General features: G+C 43.7%; 1 protein-coding gene across 2 annotated transcripts in view; it reads right to left on the bottom strand.

Moving 5' to 3' along the window:
- The window catches only part of rnf152 (ring finger protein 152), a 49,412-nt gene extending 23,879 nt beyond the window's left edge, over nt 1-25,533 (bottom strand). For both annotated transcript variants that reach the window (XM_084339815.1, XM_084339816.1), the window contains exon 1: nt 25,114-25,533. The gene's annotated coding sequence lies outside the window, so the exon portion shown is untranslated. The remainder of the gene's footprint in view (nt 1-25,113) is intronic.
- Between the last annotated feature and the right edge of the window lie 441 nt (nt 25,534-25,974).

The following is a 25,974-nucleotide window of genomic DNA, read 5'->3' as shown; positions in this document are numbered from 1 at the left end:
GCAACATCTGAGCACAAAGGACGCGCCGTCCGCCCGCCTGGCAGAAGGTTAGGAGACATGTTGGTGTTATGCAAATAGACTCTCCCTCTTTAATTCAGCACTTCTGCCTCCTACACACTGTGACACCGAGCCATTATGTCGGATACATTCGTTACAGTAGCCGTCTCTCATTGAAGACGAAACAGCGAGACAGTGAGGACGAAGCTGGAAGATTCACATTCTGGATCTGAAAACCCAAAATTTTAAAGGGTAATGCCACTGAAATGATTAGTACATTTACATTTTCTGGTTCCAGCTTCTCTAATAAGAAGATTTATTTTCTTAGTTTTACATAATTAAGAAGAATGGGGGTTATTTTCTCTCTGGTTACCTGATTTAATCTATTAATCAATAAATAATTTAAAGGGTTGATTAATAAAATAATTCTTAGTTGAAGCACTACTTCAGCTCATAACAGGATGAAGCTAATGACAAAAACTCCTTTGAGATTCGATGCTAACAGCTGAAGACAGCATCTTTAAAATAACATGCTAAACTTTAGCATGGTGCTTTTTTATTTATGCTAGAATAGCATACCAACGTGCTGTACTTTAGCATGTTACGATTATAATAATGCAAAGATAACACGATAAACTTCTGCATGTTGTTCCTGTAGTCATAATAGCTAAGGCAACACGCTACACTTTAGCATATTCTTTTCAGAAAGCATAAAAACATGCTAAACTTTAGCATGGTCCTTTTGAGTAAAGCTAGAATAGCAAAACAGCATGATAAGCTTTAGCATGTTACTTAGCCTCATGGTAGAATAACAGACTGACAACTTTAGCATTTTGCTCATAGCATAGGCAACATGCTACCCTTTAGCATATTAATTCTGAACAGCTTAAAACTTGTTAACGTAATCGTATTTTAATTCAAGAATAGCTAATGCTAAACTTTAGCCTCTAAACAGTTCACAGTTCACAGATTCTGCATCGATATTTGTCTGCTTGTCTGATATAAGTTTGCAACATGGAGACTGATGATGAAGTTTTGTTTTTCAGGTGAATTATTTGGAAGAAGTTGCAGTTTTTCATACTTGCTATCTTGGCTCGTGCAGACTTTAACAAATCGTCTCTCGCAGCTGCCAAAGAAATAAACCTGAAAGCGTCTCTGGTTAAGCTGCATCTTCTCCATCACATTTACACATCACACCGTGTTCTCTGACAGCAGCACAGGTGTGGATGGACCGTTGTGAGCGAAATGAGCTACAGTAACACCTGGCGGAGCATTTTGCACGGTAACCTAAATGTTAATGACTCGAGCAGTTGGTGGGCAAATTGACAGGATAACAAGCTCTGATGAGGCCCGCGGAGTTAATCAATGCCGATGACATCCGAGGAGATGGTCGTAAAGCAGCAGACAAACGCACAGAGACACAGTCAATGGGAGGCAGGGCGCAGTCAATGAAGAGCACAATGCAAACTCAGCAAATGAGAGTCGAACTGCCTCGAGCATCGCGAGGGTCAAAGTCGAAACACACACCGACTCCCCTGCGCAGAAAAAAAAACACTCTGGTACTCCGCAAATGGAAACAGATGGGAGAGGAGTTTCACAGCAGGAGCGTCAGCGTGCTACAGAGGTCATAAATCAGCCGCTTGGCATCGTGTGTCGTCAGTCAGGCAGCAGAGTCAGACCGTGGGCATGTTTCAATCAACAGGCCAACAGACGAGCTGACAGCACGAGACGAACAAACCGAAGGCGCCCAAGGACTGCGACCAGCTCGCCTGAGATACGAGACACCGGAAAGAACGACATATATCAAGCGTTAAAAACAGGGGAAGACGGAGACGACAACTGAGAAAAGGGGCTTCTGAAACACAGCAGAATGCAAAGCGAGCCTTCAAGTCAGAGATATGGGTCATATGTCTCTGAAGATGATAATCACAGCAGCTTTAACATGCCGTCACACATATTACAGCGGAGAGGACTCATGAATATTCTCTCAGACAGATCCTTCATCTCCTTTTCTGTCTCTCTTTGGCTTATCGGTCCCCTCAGGAAGCCCTCTGCTCTCGCCATCTGAACTCTGATACATCAGCCGTCTCAGAGCTGCTTTTATCGGGGCGGACTTATCTGATCGAAGCGGGGAGAAAGAAGAGGATTTCACTGACGACGTCACGAAAATCTCACAGGGAATTATTCAAGTCGAAAGCTCAGACTTGACCTTGACCAGTTGTTGACAAAACAAAACAAGGTCCGTGTAGAGACTGCTCTGCTCTCTCGCTTTAAAACACAGCTCCATTCTTGACCTTTGATTTCCGTACGGATGAGATTACGACAACAAAGCAACCCCAAATCTAAAGACGAAGCACCTGAACAACTACTAAATGGACCTTTTAGTGAGATTACTCAGAGGTGACCAGCTCTGTAGGAGAGTCGGGTGCAGAGCCAGAACTTCTGGAGGAATAAGCCTCAAAACATCCTGACTGAGGCCTATAGGCGAAGTCAGAGACACTGCATCGATATTTGTCTGCAGCTGAAACTACAAAGCCTCTAAAGTGTGTAGAAGAGAGTCAGGTGCAGATCCAGACCTTCTGGAGGAATAAACACCTGGAGTCACATCAGGTTCTGCTCTGATCCGACGGGAGGAGAGCTCAGAGATGTCGTTTTAACTTCTGGGATTAAAAAGTGGATTTATCTTCACTCCTGTTTATCAGCCTGACTGCAGCAGTGATCCGGAGGCGTTTCTGTTCTGTAATGTCGACTGCTGACTGGAGCTGGAGGGGAAATGTACTGTAACGTTAGAGGGGAGAGAGAGAACCAGAACCAGAGCCAGAGTCTCTGCTGAGTGCTATTGATTGCTAGCTTATGGCTAATGCACAGTGAAGTAATTCAGCTGCTTGGGGAGAATAAATGTTAGCGTGAGTAACGTGAACAGACACAAATGATGAATCTTGATGAACACACCATTAATCAACCACCACTGCCATCAAGAATGAACTCAAATGAACCCCAAAATAATAAAGATGGAGTGCTCATTCATTAACACCAGTTCCTGTGATTCAACACGTCCAAACAGACACAAGAATTTAATTCCAACAAACAAAGACAATCTAAAAATCTGTTTTAATTAGTAAAGGCTTGAACCATCTGAATTCAGCAGGCCTAGCTGTGGATTTAGTCTGATCTAATGGGCCTGATTATACATGAATATCCCGCCTGGTTCTGAATTAAATAAACACAGCCAGAGGAGACGCAGACACTCATTTTGAGGCGAAGTCTGGACATCAGTCGACACTATCCTATCAAATCCTGCCTTTGGGATTTCAAATATAGCGAGTGCACAGGCAGCCAGAACAGATTCCTCGAAGAGATTCAACAAAAAAAAACACGTCGATGCCACTTACAGATTCTGAGATTAACCGAACCTGCGGCTCACAAAATGAAAACCACCACCTGCCCCCCGGCTAACCGCTGTTCTCCACCTGTGAATTTTTTGGCAACAAGGCGGAAAAAATTATTTATTTTGCAAAGAAAGTGGGGAGGGGAAGCGAGGAGACGGTTTGTTTGATCCGACAGCCAGCTCAGGCTTTTCGCTCAGGCCACCCAAGGAGTGGACAGATTATCATCAGCTGTCGGGGAGGAAGCGGAGCTGCAGGATCAGTCCCCGACCCGGCGAGGTCAGGCCTCTGGATGCAGATAAAGCTTTTGCTTTTTTTATCAAACGCCTGGTGGAGAAAACCAATCCCAAAAGCTGCAGTGTGGCGAGGCCGAGCTGTCAGACTTAATGCTGCAAAGTGGTTAAATTGTAAGAACGGTAACGGCAGCGCTTTCAAAGGGCACCTCAGGAAAACGATGCTTCTCTCGAAATAACCAAATTACTCTGGTAAGAAGTGGCAAAAAAAAGATGTATTTCAATTTTAAGAAATGAATCGCTAGGAAAGGAAACATCAATACCCAGAAATCCAGCAGGATGACATCAAGTAAAATCAAACACAGCGATCACAGGCAACACATCTGACGCTGGCGGGAGACGCTCACAACTCTCTGATTCCAGCTCGTCCTTTCCTGTGAGCGAGGATGCGTTTCAAAACACACGCCAGGACTTCATCTGGAGGGACTCCATGTTGACTCAGTCGGTGGGAGTGAATGAGATGCACAGTGTGCCGCCTCCTGTCGTGATTTAAGCTGATAAACTGGCGGCATTTTTACATTAAACTCATCCCAAGTGCAGCTAGAGTGAATTTAATTTCCTGTATTTACATGTGGTGTTAAGATTCTGTACATGGATGTGTTAGCTGATCATTTACACCTGGTTTAAAAGGTGCATTATGTAAGAATTGGCCATCTGTTGAATTCATGGTAATGGTAGTTGTTGCTCGTTTAAAAAGGGATTCATCAATGTCATTAGGTGCAGCCCTCAGATCACTGGAGAAGATTTTTGGGAAAAGCTCTTACAAATGTACATTTTTTGCCAGAAGTTACATGAGAAGATCCAAACCATTCTCACATCTTTCTGTTTAAAAGGTGCACTATGTAAGAAAATGTAGGTCAAGCCAACAGCTGACTAAGCTAACTGGCTAATAGCAGCTATAGTTAGTGGTACCTTTGCTGATATGTCTGAAGTCGGAGCCAGGAGCTGATTAGCTTAGCTTAGCATAAATACTGGAAGCAAGATAAGATGACGAGTTGATAGGATCCATACCACTTTCATATCTATTTGGAGCCAGGGGGTGACTAGCTTAGCATAAAGGCTGGAAGTAGGTGGAAACAGCTAGCTTGACACCGTGTAAAGTTGAAAAATACAAGCCCGTCCTCATCAGGAAGTTTATGATGACTGTGAAAGCAGCTTGTTACAACTCATATTGACGCTTCTTGTTAGACGGCAACCTCTAGTGGCTGTAGTAATTATTACGGCCGCAAAGGAGGAAGTCAGGAGACGTAGTGTAAAGAGAAGTCTGCATAGAGAGGAGGACGGAGCATTTCATTCAAGAGGCTGTGTGAACTTAAAGTCGACGATGAGTTATTTTAACTTGCTAACGGAGGTTTTACTAAACCTAACCAAACTGCTGGTAGTCCACGTCTTCGGTCGTTTAGGTGTGAGGATGTGTTGAAATTACGCCTCCCAGCACCTCTGAAGCTCTCTAATTAACAGCTTCTATCTTGTTTGATTAAGCTAATTGCCTCCTGGCTCCAGCTCCGTAATTAACACCCCAGACGTAGAAGATATGACTTTTAATCTTCTCATCTCAGCAAGAAAAAACACATTAAGGTGTTTTCCAAAATGTGAAATTATTACTTTTACCAGACACAGTTAATATCAGGTGTCAAATGTTTCTTCATCCAAGCAGGACTCCTCTTAAGAAGCCATTCCAGGTGAAGCTCTTTGTTAGCTCCACTGAGGGAGCAGCGAGCTCGACAAAGACACCGGTATGGACACCTGTGAGCCGTCCTGTTGTCATGATCACCAGCAGCAGCAGCAGCAGCGTTATCGTCACCGGCTGCCGACGGGGACTCAGCGCTTCCTAAACAAATTAGCTCTTCGAAAACTGCTGAGGCCCCAACCCTTTAATTACATCAACCTGAAACCAAATTATCGTCCCCGAGTCTGCTGCGCGTTATAACTGATGCACATGAAACAAGCCTCCTCCTCCTCCTCCACTCCCCTCGTCCTCCTCCATCATCAGTTTGGTACATTTATATCGGGGTATTCACTCCCAGGAGAGACGGAGAGAAATGTCAAGACAAGGGAGACATGGCTTATCCTCCCTCCCTGGCCTTTTCGCTTCCCATTCTATCACTCCCTCCATTCTTCTTCCTCCTCGCTCGCTCTCCTCATTCATTCGCCGCCACACTGTCTCTTTTCTCTTTTTATCCTGTCATCTACATTGTGAGGAGCGTCTTGCGGTTCCCTCCGAGCCTCGGCTGTGTAAGCAGAGCAGGCGAGATGAGAAGCAGAGGTGCTGTACTCAGAATAGCGAAGCACCGAAAAGCTGGATTTTACAATTCTGCCACCGCAGGAGCAAAATGAAGATATCTCCTGCTACTTTAAAAACTGGTTGTTGGCATTCAAGAACAAAAAAACCTTAATTTTCCAGCAGTCTTATAGAGATGGAGGTGTAGAGGTCACTGTATTCTTTATGGTCGTAGACTTTAGCTAAAGGTGTAAACGGCTAATGTTGTTCCTCAAACATTAACACAAAAGTCAAAAATGTACCCAGATGTCTGTTTTAAAACACTTGGTGGGTTTTTTTTTAATCAATCGCTGCTTCCCTCAGTCTCATCTCCTTACGTACAAAATAACGTTAGCGTTATGGTGAGTTCAGACTAAACACGACGACCAGTTGTCTCCATCTGTTTCCACTGAGTGGTGGTTTCTCAATAGGTGTGTTGAAATCAATAAATAGTAACTGTGACCAGCGAGCGCTGGAAGCTGCAGTCATCCAGACGGTGAAATTCACTGAGATGAAGACCGCGAGAGGATAAATATCTGTAAAAAATATCATACTGTTTTACCTGTTCATGTTTGGCGGACCCTGCCACCTCTCCAGCTTCAGGACAGCTTGTTTATTCACTTATGAAGAAAATAAATAAGTCCGTATTATTACCTAATTTATATTGTAAATATTACAATTCTGAGTTTGAATTTCTTCTCAAAAACTACATAATGCCCCTTTAAGTTACTGTTGGTGAAAACCCAACATTTTCTGACTTTTCTTCCTCAAAGTAAAGGAAATGAAATGTGTCTCATCTACTCATTAGCGGAGCTTTGTTAGCGGTGATTCCTCGTTAGTGCTGCAGGGAGGAAGAGTATTTACGGCCACTACTGTAGACGAGTGAGTCGTCAGCTAAAGATGAACTTTCAAGCAGGTAGCTCTGCTGTAGCGGAAACAGAAATCTCTGACGCACTTTGGTTTATGTTGAGACAATGTTGTGCTTAACGTCTGGTTAGGTTTAAACACAAAACCCACTTGGTCAGGGTTCAGAAAACCTCGTGTTTTGGCTTTAAATATCTGTTTTTGTCGCCACAAATGTTAGATAGTCATGGTCAGATACATTTTCCTTTTCTTTAGTTGTATGATGTTGGTTTGTCCTTTTTTTTTTCTTGTATGTTGTAATAAAAGTCAGACCCTGAACTGTCCTTCGTCAAAATTATCCAGTTGTGTCACACTTACAAATGTTGAAACGTAGTCTGAACAGTTCCCCTTTCATTTTTCTCTCAAAGTGCAGCAGATTGATGCATTTAACTTTAAAATGTGCACAATTATCTTCCGGATTTTTATGTTCCTGGACCCTTTTACAGGATCCAAGGTGCAACCACCAAAGCTACTGTAAAACAATTAATCAATTACTCAAAAAATGCTAATAATTAACAACGAGAGAACAGTTCATCTCAGGCCTGGATTTCTTCCTTTTCTACAATATTTACATTCAGGCTGACGGTTTAATCCGAAATGAAAATATGAAAAATATGTTTTCGGGGAACGTGTGCCGCCGCTCCTCCCGAAGCTTTTATCGATTTATTATACATTAAACATTAAAGTTTTTTTTACCTATTTTGAGTAGAACAACAAGTACAGCAGCCATGTGAAGGCAAGTCATATTGTTTATCTTCGAACCATTACAGCGCCATCCAGGCACTGAGGCAATTAATTACTGAATTATACCATGCTGGTGCACAATGAATGCAATAGGCCCTGGGGGCTTTTTTCTCATTACCAGGTACACACTGTCCTACACAGGCGAGGCAAGGGAGGCTTTTAATAACATTTAGTATTCAGATTAAACTGTTGTTTGCAGCCAAAGCTCTGGCTTCCAGGGTTTCAGCTCCAAAGTAGGATCAATTTACAATCCAATTAATTCAAATTGTGTGGAAGCATGCTCGCAAGGAGGAAAACAATCGTCAGGCGAAGACAAACCGGGTGTGGAGCAGAAAGAGGTGGACACCTGATGTGTCTGACATGACTACTGTGATGATCCAGAACCACAATAAAGGAATAAAAATACTTAAATGTAGAGTTCTTCTATCAAACTGCTACTGGGTTTGACAAGTGCTTCAAATGAGAAGTCCGTGATCAAGGAGTGAGATTCATCACAGCTCGACAAACACATTTTTAAAAATCAACCCAAATGTTTCACAGATAGCACGAAAAGGGAGCTCGAACACATGAATACAAAAGATGGAGCGCAGCAGAAAATCTTTATCTCACGATCTACCTTCAGTCTTTTATTGGGACATTTCTGTCAATCATTCCCGCTCCGTTGTTTCCTGTCACTCAAACTTTCATTCATGAATTCTTACGTCTCCATATCAGGTCGATCTTCTCTCTGCCTGCATTTCTTCCCCGTCGCTCTGTTATCGCACAACACGCAGCCGCCACCACCACCACCAGCAATCACCACCACCACCAATACCAATCACCACCACCACGATCTACAGGATGTACCATTTTCCTCCAACTAACTCTATCAACACCACCAGCAGAACAGAGATCCGAAGGACTTTGTGTCGTCTTCCTGTCCTACTCAACCCGCCAGAATAAATGTTGCAACTTTACGTTTCTTTAGGTTCAACTTTCTATTTTATGTTGTGACATCGCTGTGTTTATGGTCCGGTGAGGTGGAGGCACAAAAAACACTTGGTTAGACTTAGGAAAAGATCATGTTTTGGCTTAAAATAACCGTTTCGGTCGCAGCGACCAACGATCAACGTCGCCAACTTTAACCAACCTGGCAACTACCAAGACTGTTGATTGCTGACGAAACACAGATACCACGTGATCCCAACGGGGTTATAATATTGACTCCCAAAACATTTTGCAATTCTTAATTCACCAGCTAACTAGCTAACATTAATGTTCATTGTGGTAACGTTAGCTAGCTTACAGTAGCAACGTTAGGTAGTGCAACAAACTGGCAACCACTTAAGGGGCAGTTACTTCAAACAACAGCGACGGTTTGACGTGGCTGGAACTGGCTGAACATTATGAATAATTTATACATATTTTGTCCAAAAAGTGACGTATATGTTGATCTTTTTGCAGAAGTGCTCTGGCACTTGATATAAACCTGAGTTTATCTGCATAAAAACCTGGAAAATATAAAAGCTTTACAATGAAGGATCACTTTTAACAGTTTTTAACACTCTGTCTTTACAAACCTTCAACAGGGTTTATGAAGAGTCAAATAAACGATGATGATCAACGTGTTTACAGAAATATGAAATCTTTCCAACCGTCCCTTTTATTTCTCAGTTGTTCTCCATCTTTGTGTTTGTGTGTGTTTGTTGAAGTGTGTGTGCGTCAGAGGGGTCAGTTCCCGCTGCGCCACATGTGACCATCAACCTCCCCGTCGGCAAGGTGCCGGGGCGAAGCCGTCGCCGGCTGCCATGGAGACACACAGACACCGAGACGCCTAATGTAGCAGAAGGGAGCGCTGGCTGGCCCAGTTTGTCATTCTGCTTGTGTGCTGATTCAGACTTAAAAACAGGTAAAGCAAAAAAGAAAAGAGGGGGTGAAGTCAGTGAAGCGCTTCCCCGTGGCAGTAAAGACACATTAGAGGCCCAGTGGAGGATCTGTGATGGATGAAGTAAATGGGATGCTGCTGCAGACTCCCTGGCGACCAGGACGATATGAGGACATTTTTTTACTGCTTTGCTAAGTTATCTTCTGAAGAGCATGTGTGAAATTCTCAGAGATGTTTTTCCTTTTACTGGATGAAATAGAAAAAAACAGCATGTTTAGTATGTGGATCGGCAGCTCATGTGACAGAGTCGTCTATCAGAATCAAAGGCAATCACACACATGACATCTCATTTTCGACAAACCTCCGTCTCTGCGCCTTCTTTCCCTTTCTGGATAAAAAAAAAAAAAATGAGAATAACTCATTTCAGCCACCCGTATCTTGTTTTACGTCCAACAATGATCTGTGGAGCTGCTGCCAAGCAAATAAATTTGGCTACGGAGGACGGGCTCGTTGGCAGCCGTGAAAACAGAGCGAGCTGTGGTGAATCCAGAGGTCTTTATTATATGGTGTGAATGGACGGAGATACGGAGAGGTAGTAGGAAAAGGAAAAGGAGTATCGTGTTTTCCATCTGGGATTGAAACCATCGCCTGTAAACGTAAGTCGGAGGAGGCGCCTTACATGTAAACCTGCGTATAATACAATGTGTTTCAGGGGTGGAGGGTGATACGACCTACAATATATGTAACAGCATATTTCTTTACTCCACTTAATCCTGATCCATCTTCTTCTCACTCTTTTGGCAGTGTAACAAAACAAGGGATGAAAATTCGGCTGCCTAATTAACAATTAATCGTTAATAACGTGAAATATGTTGAACATTTTTCTTTTAGCAAACTGTTTTAACCGCTGACACGATCTGCGTTCGATGTAAAATCAGAGTCGGCTACATTAGGAGCTAAAAGAACAGAGAAAGTAAACAGAAAGTTATTGAATTTAAATGAAATAACCAGAATAATGACGATATTTTGATTGTGACGCCTAAATCCAGCCAATACTGAGGCGACGACATGGCTAAAATGTGATCAATATACGGTTACTTGTATTTTAATTAAATACATTTTATTTGGATATATTGTAAAAACAAGTATCTGAAATCATCTCTGATGGTCGTGCCCGTCTCTGATCGTCGATTAAGACATTTTTAATCATTAATCATGAACATCTCTAACAGAAAATATCTCAAGTGTTCGTTAAGACATCAGGATTCATCCTCTGGGAACCACGAACGCAAAATTGCCATCAAACCAAAATTGTTGAGATATTTAACTCGGGACCGAAGTGTTGGACCGGCAGACTGGTTAGAGATCAGATAAATCCCCCCGCTGCTCAGCTGCCTTTGAGCCTCGCGCCGTCTTTCTTTTACCGGCCCCTCTTTTCCTTGATCGTCTCCCTCCTCACCGGAGCTCATAGCCAAGGCTCCATCAAGCCACATCCCCTTCAGGGGTTGTGTCCTTGTGTACTCGAGGAAAAAACTAAACAAAACACAACGATCTCAATCACGACGGGCTGTGTGTTGTGACTCCTCCACCCTACAGACACAACACAGCATGCAGCCTTTTCCAACACAAAGTCCCCAAGCAAGCTCTGCCAGGTTCATAAGGCGAGGTCACCCTGGAAAAACAAAACAAAAAGTCATTTTAACAAAGACCCTCCCCTCCGAGGACAACAACCATATTAACAACTCTCCTCCCGGGTCCCCAGCCTGCCAGGAAAAAATTAAAAATAAAAAAAACACCCTCCTGCACCGAGCTCAACCAAAACCACCACTGCAAGCCCATTTTTTTTACGAGGTGGAATAGCTTTCGAATTCAATCCCCAAGTCGAATCTGAAAGTAAAATTAGATACCCGTGGCGAGGAAGTGTGGACAGAGGCGGGGAGATATCTGCTTACCTCAAGACAGAGGATGGAAACAAATTAAAATGTAATAATAACGGTGGATTTATCTTTCATAGCCGGTTAAGTTACAATATGCTGCAGCTGCTGTTGGTACTCCGTCTCTCGTGATGCTCTCATGTAGAGCGGTTGTCACGGATTGTGTCACGTCCCTGTAATAAATAATGAAAGCGTGTGAGAGCCCGGCGAGGCAGACAGCCGCAGATGTTGGAATAAAAAAAGGGAAGTGGGTCAGGTGTCTAGCTGATGCTAACCGCACAGCTACGAGACGAGCGAGCAGACGGCGCCGAGCGCTCGGACTAATCGGGACGCAGCGGTGAAAGAACGGATGGTAATGGTTTAATGTAAATGCAAACGCTGGTGATATGACAGCAGTCAGGTCACCTGAGGAGAGCCGGGTGTCACCTCAGTGTGTTGGATGTCTGTTTCATTTTAAAAGGTCAAGAGGTCAGATGTCAAAGCAGGACTGAAAAATGAAGCTGAAGTGCCAAAAACTGCAATTTCTTGAGGCTGGTTTCATGTTTACAGCCTGTTACAAGCACAGTTTTGGTCTCGACAGCGTGGAGACTCCTTAAAATTATATTAATGTTATGTGTATCAAAAAAAAAGGACCCAAAGGCAGGCAGGTAGAAAAACAAACAGCTGTGTGATCCAAAAACAAAACTAAACTGGCAGGCAATGAAAATAAAAGAGGCAGTCAGGGGCAAATCTGAGAACAAATGAAGTGCAATAATAAAAAATAAAAACGCGGTGCAGCCCGACAAATATTATGGCTTTCTGTGCGGTTAACTGGGCAGCAATGTGCTGGATTAACAAGCGACCTTGGTAGGGTTAATCAGCAGATAGTTGCTTGAGCTGGCAAGCTGGGAAGGGAACATCTGTGGGTAGAGCCCAGAGCCTCTGGAGGAATAAACAGCAATAAGGTATCCTGGCTATCTGGGCCGGTTGAACCCGCAGTCAAACTCGAATAAATGTGATGTGTTAACCGACAGACAGCTGGTGAGCTCTGGAGGAGACAGCTGTGGGCAGAGCCTGGACCTTCTGGAGGAATAAACGCCCAAAGATGAGGACAGCAGAGTTTGTTTTTAGGATTAAAAAGTGGATTCATCTTCACTCTTGTTTGCAGCCCGTGTTCAGCAATGGTAGCTTCCATCGAGGTTGGCTTGTTGATCCAACTAGGCTCTTTTCGGCTCCACCCAGGATCCGCGTCCCGATACCACCGACTTTGACCTTTGGGTGGCGTCTCTGTGGTTCTGTCCACTGTTTCTACAGTCGATGTTTGTGTCACCTGTGTTTGTAAATGACTCCCAGGGGTCTCCAATAGCTCTGTCAATACATCATTCACTGTGCTGGAGGGGGGTTATGTACTTTAGACCTTCACAGCTCAATGATGTTACACAAGCTCATCCATCTTAAATACCACACATCCATCACCATCCATATCTGCCTCAGATGTATAACCCCCCACCACCACCCAGGTCCAGCATCCCATTGGCATCTGATCAAAACTGACACATAAACCTCAACAAACACTCGACAGCCAGCCAACATTGGACCGTCATGCCAGTCCCGGTGTTTACGACCTCCCACTTCCTCTCCCGTCGTAAATCGACCATAAACAATCCAGCTCGTCAATCATATCTGCACCATTTGACGAATCACGCACCGCAACCTTGTCAAATTAAGGCTCCTTACCTCGGGTAATAACAACAATTATCACTGCGAAGAGTCTCCTTTGGTCTTTGCTCAGCCATAAAACCCAATTACACACAAGGTCTGAGAACGAAACCGGCAGTTATTAACACCTCTGAAAGTCTTAAACTACATGTCTCATGACCAGAAGGACCGTGATATGTTTGGCAGTTATGATCCATCTCGCAGTAAACAACACTTAAACCCTTACGGGACATGAAATATAAAAGATTCTGGAGGTATTTAATGCATGTTGCTGAGGGTTATACACGCCTGCACGCTGGTTAATAAATACAACGAGGTCAGATTTTACAACACGGCGAAGTTCATCATTGACCCGACTGTCTGCTGCCGTACGGCCAGACTTTATATTCTCAACGCTTCTCACACACATTGAGGCAAAAACTCCCATTTAAATAATTATTTGCGGTTTTAAAATTGCATATCGTTGTGGAATATTTATAAGCAATTTGTCGGCATTAGCCCAAATTAAAATATAATGTTCAAGATGTCAGTCAGCAGACCCACTGGGGCCCAGAAGAGAATCAAATCGGTGTTTTTTAAGTGTAATTATAAGAATCACACCTGCACGCATTAGTATAAGATTTACTGTTATTGCCAGGTATTTAATCCTGCCCCTCTCCACGCATCTTCTCTTTGAATACCTGCAGGAGAAGTCATTGTCACTGAGGTCGTTGGGTTTTCAGTTGGATAAAAAAACGCCATAAAGACCCGGAGTACTGAGGTGTGATGGCACCTCGCAGGTCCGTCCTCGGGGAGAGGACGCATGACCCAATGACGCATGTCTGACTCAGAGGAGCAGAGACCTTCATCCTGAAGGCTGAAACATGCTTCGTGCACAAAAACATCCACACTCACCGAGGTCTTTATCTGCAATAGATGGATCTCTGTGCTTTAGCGCAGGGCTCCACGGTGCGCCTGAAATGTAGCTATTTGTTTCTTGAACAATTGACAAGGTTGTCGCAATTTCATGTTGCGTGTGCTCTGATTTAAATGAAGAAAAACATGCATTTGCACCTTTTTTTATGTTAACAATAATTTACACTAGTTAGCTAGTTAGTTGGGCACACCAGTGCAACCACTGTGAACATTTAAAAAGTTAATAAACATATGTTTTCTGCTAAAAAGACACTTTCCAACTTCCTCATTTTAAAATATATATATAAAGAACAGGATCTAAAAGGGACAGTTCTCCCTAAAATCAAAAATACATATTTTTGTTTATCCAGTCTAGATTAGTTTTTTGGGTGCGAGGTGCTGAGTTTTGGAGATATCGGAGACCTCGTTCCAATATAATGTACCAAGATCGCCCTCAGCTTCTGGTGCTCAAAGCTAAAAAACAATAAATACGTGTGAAAAACTCAACAGAGCATCACGACCCGTTTACTGGAGATTAATTCACAAACTGTATCAGCTAACGCTGAAGCTACGTTAGTCCCGTTTACGTCGGGGCGTAGAGACGTCTTCCTTCTCTTGAATGTAATAAAACCAGATGGCTTTAAAAAATACAAACTCCGCCGCTCACACCAAAACAATGTCGACGGATAAACAGCACCACAGGTGAGAGGATAAATGTGTAAGCGTCCTGTTTGTCTGTGGTATAATTCCCTCTGTGCAGCTGTGCTGTGAAGGATAGCAGCCGCATAGCACACAATGATGTAATCAGCAATAATGTGCCACACGCAGCTGGCATGTCCACAGACCATACTGATTTCAAGAGGCCCGCAGCAAAGGTCTGATACGTAATTGTGCACTGATGCAACGATGCCGGAGCCTCCACTCGTTGTTTTTTCCCTCATAATTACACATCCAAAAAATGCTATTAGACCGTTTTTTAATGCACCGAAGGAACAAAGTGGACGAGAAGAGGCTGCAGACATTGTGACGGAGAAGACCACAGCTGGAACCGACAATAACAACAGCTGCATCACATCCAGCATCTGTACATCAGGGCCTTGGTATTGTGCAAGCAGACTGGAAACCTGGTCATCTTTTCTTTGTCACACAGGATTGTAAATTCAGTATTATATGTTTTATAATCTACTCGTATCCAAAATATAGTCATTGTAATCTGTATATGTTGCATATTTATTGCATTTCTGTCCATCGCATAAGAAGCATTTCTTTTCTTTTCTTTGCTTTCCTGCTACAAGGGCGTTTTTTCCTTCCTCAAATCAAGTGTACAACTTACAACCCTGAAGCAATGTGACTTGTGATTTTGGGTTATAAAATAAATTTGAGTCCACTGAACTTGGAAAACATGCAACCTGAAGATGTTGCCTCAAAAGAAATGATGCCCCTTTTTGCAAATTTCAACATTTTCTAGTCTAACCGCTCTATTTATTGATTAAACAAGTAATATTCACAGATTAATCAGTAACACAAGTCATTTTAAGTTGCAGTCCTGTTGATTCTTTTTGTTCTGGATACAATTTTGAGGTACTTGTACTTTACTTGAGTATTTAATTACATTTTGGAGGCAAATATTGCACTTTTTAGTCTTTAAACTTTGATTAAAAACATGCTGAATACTGGATCTTGTAATCAGGACCTGCTGCTAAACTCTGGAGGAGAAGGTCGGGTGCAGATCCAGACCTTCTGGAGGAACAAACTCCCTGAGATCTGGAGCCGTTCACTGACGGGAGGAGAGCCGGAGATTACTTTTTTAACTTCTGGGATTAAAAAGTGGATTTATCTTCTCTCCTGTTGATCAACCTGACTGCAGCAGTGATCCGCGGGGATGCAGTAGTCGGATAGGACAGTTTAGCGTCCTTCACTTTGTTACTTCAAACTAGAAAGTTTGACTTCTAGGTGTTTTTTTTCCAGCACCGCTCTTGAGCTCAAACGTCTGCTGTGGAAAATGCTCTTTATATAAAACAACATTTTGTCCACACATCACCACAATGACTCCCCAGAATGACACACAAACCACATCTGCTGTCATCATGCATCCAAAATGGCTACTGCAGGATGCATTACACCACCACACTGGCTGTAAAAAGGAGACCAAGCTCCCTCTAAGACTAATTCAGAACAGACTTGGCTGGTTGTAATTTCCCACATTGCAACACAGATGAATGTACATAACGACACGTGCTTTACGTGTAAACTGCAGCGTCCGCAGATTTCATCCGGCCTACAGTCCGTCAGCGTCGCGTACGAAGTGAAAGCCGCTCCGCAGATCCAAGTTTTCTTCTTCTCATCAACTTAATGGATTGTGAAAGCAAGGTAAATGATTTTCCTCTCACAACAGAGGATGCATTAGCCTTCACTGTTCGTCACCATTTACAATCCATCCTGCAAACGGAAAATAACGGCATCTATCATCGCAGGAGACACCCGCAAAACAACGGGAACACCGGGGGGAAACGGTGATTGATTCAAATTGGATCCTTTTCAGGAATCCCAGCCAGATACCACAGGTCCATGGCTTTTTCCCCCGCTAAACAAAAAACTTTCAGGCCTGTCATTAAAAGGATAGATGGACGAGTCAGCGGCGTATCAATACGCCTGCATGCATGCAAGGGAGGCCTCATTTTAGATAGAGCTGCGAGACAAATCGAGTGTCAGGCGGCAGGAAGAGAGCGAACACGGCAGCATCGGCTCGCCAAGGCGGCTGCAGACAATCAAAACCTGGAGATCAGGAACCTAAAACACGACGATAACTGCATTAAATAACACATCCGGTGATGTGTGCAATTCTCTCAAACGCTCTCAATTTGTGGGATAACCTTGGAGGTCGAAACACTGCGAGTTACTTCTGTCATCTTCCCTCAATTGCCACTTTAAACCTCATCCTCTCCTCATCTCTTCTCTGCCGTTTCCAGTTTCTTTTTTTTATGGCAAATTAAATTTACCCAAGCAATGCAGGCCTGTATTTCAGCGCTGCCCATTCATTCGCCCTCTCGCTCGCTCTCTCTCCGTCTGCCGGCTGAGAAACCCCCCGCCGGCGGATGACGGGAGACCTTACCTCATTACAGAAGGTCAACGCTGGCACCCCATCAATTGTCAGGAAGCTCTCAAAAAGGAGCTTGAAATTGATTCATGGCCGACAGCTCTCTCTGAGACGGGATCATGTGACCGTCATTATGAATAGAAATGCACAGATGCAGCGTGATGAAGATGATGAGGAGGAGGAGGAGGAGGAGGAGGTGAAGGCCAGAGCGGAGGAGATAAAATATACGCTCATAAAATATTGTTTCATGATAATGAGATTAATGGAAATGAGGGAGTGCAGCCATTTTAGTTAAGGTGTTCACAAGTCGTCCATTTCAGCAGCCAGAGTGGTTTTTAAGTGTTGTTAATATTTATTCATTGAAGGAATAAACAATTTTAAGAAACTTTGTTGTGTCACTCAACCTTTATGTCTTCAATAAACCAAAAAAAACATGTAATTTCATTTTCTCCAGGTGTTAAAAGCTGCATTACAATCAACAGACGCAACTTTCTGAACATATTTAATGTAAAATATACAAAATAAATGAGTGCATATGACGTATATTGAGATTCGATGTATTGTCATTTGTGTTTTTGCATGAGCCGCAGAAAACCTGTCTGACGTGACTCCACACAAATGTTCACAAAGGAGGAGATGCTTCAGGTTTATTCACGTTCTCCGACTTCCTTCCTCGCTCTCCGACTCTCTCCTGGAAGTTTTTAGGAACAAGTGACCAAATGAAACACCGTTACCTCGAAAGAAACTTGGTTTCTTGTTGGAAATATAATCATCTGTGTGTAGAAATGTCACAGTGACATGTACAATACAAGATCCCAAAGCCCCAATGTGACATCTTCAAATTGCTTTTGCCAAACTATCACTCCAAAAACCCCCAAAATATTCAGTTAATGATATAAAACAGAGAAAAGAAGCAAATTCTCACATTGGAGCAGCTGGAAGCGGAGAGTGTTGGACTTTTTATGCGCGATAAATGACTTGACAGCTAATTTTCTTTCATTGACTAATCCAGTGGATCCCGGTTTAACGAAAGATCAAGAATAAAAAGGTCCAATTTGTAAGAGAGTTTGATTTTTTGAGCCTCATTCTCATTCGGGTCGGCCGCCGTCAGGTAAAGTAGTTTTTGTGACTCGTCAGGTGAATGAGACGTGACGTCAGATGGTTTTTGTGTCTAAAAAAAACTGGATTTTGTTTATCTTTCTCCAGCATGAAGCAGTCCAGACGATTCATGGATGTGCAGCCTCAGAGAGCCAACACAGTGTTTTACTGTTGATGCTGAATGTTAAACAGCAGCATGTTTCTGTATGTTTCGCTCTCACGGGGCTGCGACTGGCTCGGCGCTCTGCTGAGACCGAAATGATTTTGTTGTCTTCAGGTAGCGCAGACGTAAACATGGCTCTCATGTTTGACTCGACAGGCGTCTCAGTGTTTCCTGTCACTTCCTGTTTTGGCCTCGTTTAGACCTGACCACTTCCTCCCACGAGGCCTTATCTTCGCACAGAAAGCAGGTCGGGCTGCAGAGAGAAATTAAAACCTCGCTGTGACACGGTAGGAAGTCGGAAGTTGTTTCTCGTTACTCGGACGGATATCGGAGAGCTTCTAATTGACAGACGAGCAGGATGAACTCCACCTGAAGAAAACAGTGTGTGGAAAAACTAGATCAATATGGTAAAACTCCTGACACAAATTACCCAGGATCCCATAAAGGCCCGCTTTCTCCCAACAGATGGGAACCAATTAGCCACCTGACTCCCAGAAAACACTTGGGCAGTCGTGTGGAGCCAAGATGCAAATGAAGCAGAGGGAAAGGTGGAGGCGGACCCGCCGAACGTCCTGGGAGAGGAGAAATTAATGAGTGAGACAGCGGAGGGCCCGGTTTTGGAAAATGGAGGGAGAATAAAGTGGGACATGATGTATGGAGGGCGCCGGGAGCCGGACTGAAGGTCTCCGGAGAGGTTAGAGAAACAAACGGACGGAGGAGCAGGAATATCTGCTGATGGAGAGAACATCTGTGAATCCTCCATCAGCCGACGTCGACATCAGCTCCACGTATTGATCTGGTTAATGAACATCGCGTCATATTTGTTTAATTGCTTCGCCGACTAGTCCAGAGGCTGAACGTCAGGACTTTGAATCACAGGTTTGAGGATGAACAGCGGGTTAAGACGGCCGTGCTACAGTCCGAACCGTGATCCAGTCTGAACCGTGATCCGGAGCATGAAGCTGCTGACCAGGATAAACTTTGTATTTAGATTATTCAAAGTTCAAATACCTGTCAAGAAGAAGAATGAAGATGAAGACAATGAAGAAGAAAAAGAAGAAAATGAAAAGAAGAAGAAGATGAAGAAGACAAAGAAGAAGAAGAAGACGATGAAGAAGACGGAGATGACGACAACAAAGAAGAAAAAAAAGAAAATGAAAAGAAGAAGAAGACGAACAAAAGACAAAGGAGAAGAAGAAGGTCGTATCTCAGCCCATCAACTTGTCTGAGCATGAAAAGAACGATCCAAAACCTGCAAGAGCTGCCTGTTTCGATCTGACACAGAATGAAGCTGAAACCGTTTTGGATTTCCAAACCGGCGTCATCAGATCTCCGACTCGTCTCACGTCCCTCCACAGTAAAGAGAGGCTGGAATAAGATGCCAGGACGAGTTTCGCTCGTAGGGACAATTTGAAAGCTCTCGATGTGTCTGAAGCTCGCTGCCTCGGCAAACTCAAAGGCGATGTTTGCCTTCATTCCCTGTGACTGCTCACACAAGGTATCAGGCGGCTGTTAGATAAAGCCAAGTAAATATTGGGAAGTGTAGGTGATACGAGGCGACGCGTTCCCCGGAGGTTCAGTCGCTCCGGCTGGATTCTGTATGTTCCTCAGGAGAAGCGGGTCAGAGATATTTCACTGTTCTGAGAGCGTCAACAACGGTTATTTACTCTCCATCCATCCTTCATCTCCATGGCCAGAAATAAATGGACACGTGAACATTATCTCCTGTACGTGATTGTTGAGCTTCTTATCCCAAAACATCAGGCTTCATCTGCTGGTGTCAGACTTTCAGGAGGTTTTCATGGAGGTATCGTCGTGTTGAGACAGGAAAGAGTCATTAACTGTTTTGACGTCCTCTTTATTTCTATATTTCTACTTCTTCGATATTTGGACATTTTTAATATCAGTTATATATCAGTATCGGTATAAATAGAGCTGATAGAGAAGAAGAAGAAGAAGAAGAAGAGGAGAAGGAAGAAGAAGAAGAAGAAGAGGAAGAAGAAGAAGACAAAAATGTGAAACCATCGGTTATCTTTTCAGTATCGTCAATGAGAAGCAGGTGATTATCTGTTATTGATCGGCTGCATCGTGATGCTATCTTTCGGCCGGATCACCTGCACCTACTGCTGATAATGTTAACGCAGCCATAGGCCAGAAGCGCACCCTGTCCACATACTTCTGGCCATGTCGTGTTGCTTATCTCATTCATGCTGAGGGTCACGAGGGCGTTGGAGCCTAATCTGGCCGGTCTGTATCAGTTTCACGTCTTCAAACCGACCGAACGGCGACAACAAGCTCTAACACATCGTTGCAGAGCTGCCACCAGATGATACAACTTCCTCAGAGCGTTCATGATACGCACGCTCTCCTCATACAAAAGGTAATTGCTTCATAATTTTTTGCGCAAGTCCGTTTCCTTATCTTGTTCCAACAACTTGAGCAAATCCAGCTAATGCGTTTGATTAACTGAGATAACTTCTTCTCCCTGCAGCTGCAGACCTTTGCTCTCCCTCTCTCTCTCTCTCTCTCTCATGTTGTTCTGCTTTTTCCTCTTTAAAAACAAAGAGCACAATGTTTCAGCTGAATGCCTCAGCGGCTTTTTAAATTACCGAGGACCAAATCTGTGAAAACCGGGTTTTCTCCAGGTGAGAAGGACGCCTGTTAGATGGGAGTCATCGTCCAAGACTTGCCAGCAGAAATAAACAAAGTGTTACAGGGTGAAATCCTTCTTCTTCTTCTTCTTCTTCTTCATGTGTTCCTTATCTCAAACTGTATAAACACACTCAGTTCAAATCCATCACGTTTCACTCAGAGCACAGGCAGACTTCTTTGGGACTGCCAAGTTCCTGAAACCTGGCGGGTTGACAGGTTAACACGTCTCCGTCCAATAAATAAGCAACTTATAATTCATGTGACTGTTGTTAAGAGGACTCAGCTTTAACGAGGCTTAGACAGAAAAGCAGCAGAGTAAACGTTTCCTCCAACACTTTGGTCCAAAGAGTATAAACTGTGCATGTGAACCAGGACGGACTGAACTGTTTGTCTTCCTGCGTCCTTGTTGTTGTTGTTCCTGTAACGTGTTTGTACTTGTTTCTACATCGTCTCCTCGTGAATCACCAACACTAAACCTCCTGCCTCCTCTCAAGAAGAGAAGAGGGCATTCTGCTGATTTTGTTTTCTTCTTGGGACTCAACCTTTAAGAGACACAGATTAAAGTCAACACTGATGCAGTGAAGTCCTGATTTCTGCTCATTAGCAGCGGTCAAAGCTACAGAAGCTCATAATCTTACACATCCAATTATGCAACTGACCAGCATCCACGTCTGTCGAATGCCATGCCCTCAGGCCTTCCATAAAAAATGTAGTTTTCAAGGCGAGGCCGAGATAATGAGCATGTTTTCACCTCCAACTCGTCAGACACTGTAGCTTGTGCGGCCTTAAAGGGTAACTCCTTAGTCGGGCTGATGTCTGCTGAGTTGGTACATGACGACGTCTACAGTGAAACTTCTTCTTTGTCTTCGTGATGGATGGACGGTGATGTCATTGTTTTTGTTTTCCACCGTTGCTCTGACATGAATCTCCAACTGTCTCACCCTGCAGAGGAAACTATCTCCCGTTACCACCGACATACATCCTTGTGCCAGGTTTGAAAGCGTCTAGCCAAGGAAGCTAAGCTAAGAAAACTATGTATATAAACGACTGCAAATTCAAACATGGACATGGAGACGTGATGTTCGTGCAAAGAGCAGCGACATACTTCTTTTCATTTCCTCTCCCCACAATCAACAACGACTCCTGTCCTACGAACACGATGGCATTTAAGCTTCAAGAGATGGCGCCCTACCTAGCACCAGGTTTGCACGCGAAGGGCTCCACAGTCAAGTCAGCAATAAAACATTATATGCAACGTCCGGTTAGACTTTCAAAATAAAGCTTGCTGACAAACAGTTCACATATTCTGACTTTTTTTTCTGTAACGTTGTGAAACAGTCACGTAACTTACGTAAAGTCCACCTTGTTTTCTTACAGTAGCCCAGAAGGGACAAACCTAACACTGACTCTAGAGAGGGTCAGACGAGGAGGGATATGATTGGTTGCAATCTGCAATCTGTTTGACACTGTAGCTACAGCAGGCTGTTCGATATTAAAGGACCACTGTGTCCTTCTCTACAGTCGGTGTTTGTTTTATCCCTTCTGGGCTCCTGTAGAAACATGGCGGACTGCGTCACGGAGGACAAGCTCCCTCTGTAGATACAAAAGGCTCGTTCTGAGGTAACAAACACACATTGATTCTGACCTTTAAAGGTGTCAGGATGTAGTTTTATCATCTTCATTTCTTTATCTTCCTCTCATATGTTGCATATCTTCAAACTGATTTAAATAAAATTATCTGAGAACACATCCAAGGGTCAGGAGGTGTCACACACTGTAGAAACCAACGTCCCAGTGGCTAATTTTTGCAGGTTACTGTGGCTGTGAACGCCATCTTTAAAAGATAAAAGAGACAATGGTCGTCAATACGTTTGCTGTCAATTGATTAATCGACCGCTCTTAACACAGTTACATCATCACCTCGCACAGACAATAGATGACAGGTTTCCATCGATGCAGCTGTGAGAGAGGAAACCGCTCGCAGAGCAGTAAATGTTTACTGCTCGCCAAACAAGAAATCAAACTGACACAAACTCTCGTTCTAACACAGTAATCCTGCAGGCCGTTGAGTTAGCCGAGGAATTAAGTAAGCGTTGACACGTCCTAAATGTTGGATGAAGTCCAAAAGCAGCAAATCAGGCTTTAAAAAAAAGAGAGAGAAGAAGAAAACGCAGGAGGATTACAAGGTTTCTCAGATTCATGGAGGAAAGAGACGACCTGAATAGAAACAGAGTGAGGAGTGAAGAAGGCAGCATTCACCTGAGAGCACAGGATGAAGACAATTATTAAAACGTCTCATAACAAATCCTCCTCATCTCCCTCTTTCATCAAACTATAAAACAATGAATCTGTCTGTCTGTTACTCACATATCTCGAGAGCAGCTCATCCGATCTGCTTCACACTCGGCAGGTTTGTTGCCGAGGACTCAAGTCAGTGCAGTGTTGAATTTAGTGCGATAGTTCAATATTAATAAATCTTAAACAAACATCAAACGCCGCTCTGTGCAGCAGCGGGGGGCGTGGCTTCATGACTCTGCAGCCTGACGCTGGGCTCGTACGTGATCCCGTGGGGAAGCAGACGTAAACAAAATGGAGGCTAGCGCGCTGCAACAACTCGCTGTAGAAACGCTAAAACGTTAAACGAGGTGAGATTTAAAGCTTCTGTCAACAGCAGTGTGAAGCTAATGTTAGCTTTGAGGGTAATCATCCAGACTTTAAATCGTAATTATCAAACATGTTTGATATTATCAGGGGCAGTTCAGGAAGCTTAAGACTGGATGTGTAAACCCAGAACATTACCAGATAATCTTTACTGATGATTATCTGGTATCCGGTGTTACAGTTGGGCCGACAGGAACTAGAGCTGCACGATACATCGTTTCTTTCTGCTACGACTTTTTAACTGCTCGACACAAAAGGAAAACTCACTCCTTGTCACATTTTCCACGACTAATCTACAAGATAAGTCGGTTTATTATTAAATAATTTAGTCCGGGTTTGTGGACACGAGGGAGTTTGTTGCGTCTGAGGGTCCCTCCCCTACAAAATCACCCCAATCACTCTGGAGTGATTAATTAAAGTCATCTGGTGAAAATTCAGCACAGTTATCGGCGTATATCTTGTCTGCTATGGGTCGATATGAACTTCTTTTATTTATTTTTTTACCAATATAATACAGAAAAAGATGCTTGGGGTCATTTTTAATCATTAATTTCCCAGTAAATGTTAAAATGTATTGTCAAACTGTCAAATATTCCACCTCTGTTACGTACGTGTCTTTTTCACAAGTGTCTGATATCCACATATGAACGATCGTTGCAAAAAATAAATAAATAAACACGACTATTTTGAAATTAATAACTCGGCTGACTGTTAACGAAAGGTTAAATATACAAGAGCAGCATCCAAACGCACAAACTCAGATCACACTGTCAAATCAGGCCGTGCTGATTTCATAGGAATCGAGATCTTTGTTGCGTTTGTGGCTTCAGATGGTTTTGAATCATGTTTTTGTGACCAGAAACTACTTGGGTGTGTTGTTTTCTGTGAATGGTTGCCCCCCCCCCCAGGGCAAATATCTGCTCAAGGTGGAGCTTTAACGCTCAGACTCTAAATCTGCACAACAAAGAGAGGAAACAAGACGAGTACATTTCACCATCGCCTCACACTTCAAGAGAATAGAGGTGCCAAAGTCAAAAACAAATATCCTGTTTATCAGAATGCAGAAGTGAGGCAGAGCTTAAAGTTTACAGCACAGCCCTGTAACAATGGGTGACAATGGCATTAATGCAACTGGCAGAGAGGCTCCACTGTAAGCTGAGCGGTGGAGGTGCAGGAATCCAGATAACAACACAAAGGAGGTCTGACAGTGAAGCATATTGGTCCTACACAGCAACATAAACGCCTGTGCAGCATTATGAAGACACAAAAATGTGACAAGTTGATAGAAATCGGCGCACACTTCTCAAATATGTGTTAATATGTTTAAGCCATGCATGCAAAAGTGTGCAGACACAAAGACACAAACACACAGATGCAACAAAGGAAATAACTTTGTTGCGTTTTTTTTCCTCCCACCAGACTCCATTCAATAAATCATCATTTTTAACAGACGGAGATCCGGGGCTCACCTTTTGTTTGGTTTCCTGTCTCGGATCGCAGCAGCGGTCCTTGCTCCGTCTGCGGGAGTGTGCGGGGTGTCTGCTCCGCTCCGTGCGTGTAATCTTGGCCAGCAGCAGCAGCAGCAGCAGCAGCGGCGGTTGCGCCTTGTTTGGTGGGCGATGTTTTCTTCCTCTTGTTTCAAAACCAAAGCGAAAAAAACAAACGAGCAGCCCTCCCACTCCTCCTCCACTCCTCCTGGACTGGCTCAGCCTCTGTGTGTGTGTGAAGAAACCCGGGCGGAGACGCCCTCTCTCACTGGACGAGGAAGGAGGAAATGTGCGCACACATGTCGGAGGCTTCAGGTGGAGGCGCGCCGCGACTGAGCGGCGGTGAGCAGCCCGAGCGAGGCAGACTGGAGTCCTGCTGCACCGCTGCCTCTCAGCGCACTGCAAGAAATGTCCATCCTCACAGGCTGCGTGGTGTGACACACTTTTAAAGTCACCACAGTGGTGCTGAGCGCCATTCATGCTTTTTATGCCCCGATTAGACCATGAAATGTAGTTTTTGATGACCCAAATCTCAAGTTTCTCCTTTGACACATCCTCAAACCTTTAAACTGATAATCTGGAACATTTTCATGTCAATAAATGTCTGTTAGGTCAACATGTATCGCTGAATGAGGTTATGCTTTGGTATTAAAGGTTGCTGTGATACCAAAGATGCACACCGGGTGTCACAAAATCACAAGCGGGACACAGTCACACCGCTTTTCTGCCAACATTAGCGGGTCAACGCGCAAAAAGATCACCTATTGACCCCATTCACACTTCCCGCAGCATTTTTAGCATCACAACCTCTACGACATGACTCGTTTCAGTGTCAGAATTTGG

This window comes from Pagrus pagrus (genome assembly GCF_965226575.1).
Source record: "Pagrus pagrus genome assembly, chromosome: 20".
Lineage (NCBI taxonomy): Eukaryota > Metazoa > Chordata > Actinopteri > Spariformes > Sparidae > Pagrus > Pagrus pagrus.
This window is presented reverse-complemented; position numbering and strand designations above follow the sequence as displayed.